At 47.4% G+C, this 1,841-nt stretch overlaps 1 non-coding gene across 1 annotated transcript; it reads right to left on the minus strand.

Annotated features, from left to right (window-relative positions):
• Positions 1 to 1,161: 1,161 nt before the first annotated feature.
• LOC136407266 (U6 spliceosomal RNA) lies at positions 1,162 to 1,268 on the minus strand. The gene has a single exon (XR_010751823.1). It is a non-coding gene; the product is annotated as a U6 spliceosomal RNA (small nuclear RNA).
• Positions 1,269 to 1,841: the final 573 nt, after the last annotated feature.

The raw sequence follows: 1,841 nt of genomic DNA on the forward strand, positions 1-1,841 counted from the left end.
CAAGAGGGGTGTCAACTTGTCCTGCCCTTAAACGTGGGTTGGCCTTGTGACTTTCTTTGGCCAATGGAATTGGGCAGAAAGTGATGCTTTGTAAATTTCAGGTCTTACCTGCAAGACTTTTTTTTTTAAGAGGAGAGAGAGGAAGGGAGAGAGTTGAGAAGCATCAACTCACAGTTGTGGCATTTTAGTTGTTCATTGACCAGGGGGCTCCAGCTGAACCAGTGACCCTTTGCTTAAGCCAGCAACCTTAGGTGCAAGCCATCAAACTTGGGTCTCAAGCCAGAGACCTTTGGGCTCTAGCCAGCGACCATAGGATCATGTGGATGATCCCACAATCAAGCCAGCAACCCTGTGCTCAAGCTGGTGAGCCTGAGCTCAGACCGGATAAGCCCACACTCAAGCCAGTGACCTCAGGGTTTCAAACCTGGGGCCTCGGCATCCCAGCTGATACTCTATCCACCGTGCCACCACTGGTCAGGCATCCTGCAAGACTTTTTATAGTGTCAGCTTCTTCTCTCTTAGAAAACTTCCCCGAGACCACTATGTAAGAAAGCTGAGTTAGTCTATAGGAGGGTGAGTGACCAAGTGGAGGGGAGTCAAGGTGACTCAGCTGACAACATGCACCAAGGCCCAGGTATGTGAATAGGACCTTTTTGGGCCTTTCCACCCAGCCAATACTCCAGCTGAAACTAACCAGGTGAGGAGACTCAAGAGAGACCAACTAAGGAACCCACAGAATTAGAGAATAAATACCTTTGCTCAATGGTTATGACCCAGGAATAGCTGAATCCTCCTGATTTCCGCATAATAATCCCACTTCCCTTCTCTAAACAGTCATGCCCTCCCTGCTGACTCCCTCAATGTCACACTCAGTACGAGTCATCAGAACACCCCAGAATGCCGACGTTTCCAACTGTAAATCCAAAAGAAAAAACAGACACGAGGAATGATTCACAGCAGGGTCTACACGTATGCCATCAGTTGAGTCTAGATGTCAGGGCGTTGTTGGGGACACATTCTTGGAAAGGTGGCCACATTCACTCACCTAGGACATGGGGCTCACAAGGTGAAAGATAGAGGCATGTCTCCTATACCCTCGCTGCACCTTCTAAACTTGAAATGCAAGCCAGGGTTTCGTTTGTTTGTTTGTTTGTTTGTTTTTTTAATATGGAACGCTTCACGAATTTGCGTGTCATCCTTGCGCAGGGGCCATGCTAATCTTCTCTGTATCGTTCCAATTTTAGTATATGTGCTGCCGAAGCGAGCACAAGCCAGGGTTTTTGTCATATTTAAAGCTCCCCTCTAGCGCACAGGCACACCTTGGCCTACCCAGGTGCACCAGTAATCACTGCAGTATTGTTTATATAAGGAAAAAACATGAAACTAACCCAAATTCCCAACAGTAGGAGAATGGGTAAATGTTTACAAAATGGAACAGTATACAGGTCACAAGATCTACATAGCTAAATCTCAAAAAACATCAATAAAAAAACCAGCAACTGCCTGACCAGGCAGTGGCGCAGTGGATAGAGCGTTGGACTGGGATGTGGATGACCCAGGTTCGAGACTCCGAGCTCGCCAGCTTGGGCACGGGCTCATCTGGTTTGAGCAAAGCTCACCAACTTGGACCCAAGGTCGCTGGCTCGAGCAAGGGGTTACTCGGTCTGCTGAAGGCCCGCGGTCAAGGCACATATGAGAAAGCAATCAATGAACAACTAAGTGTCGCAACGAAAAACTGATGATTGATACTTCTCATCTCTTTCCATTCCTGTCTGTCTGTCCTATCTATCCCTCTCTCTAACTCTGTCTCTGTCTCTCTAAAAACAAAACAAAACAAAACA

Source organism: Saccopteryx leptura, chromosome 5 (assembly GCF_036850995.1).
Source record: "Saccopteryx leptura isolate mSacLep1 chromosome 5, mSacLep1_pri_phased_curated, whole genome shotgun sequence".
NCBI lineage: Eukaryota > Metazoa > Chordata > Mammalia > Chiroptera > Emballonuridae > Saccopteryx > Saccopteryx leptura.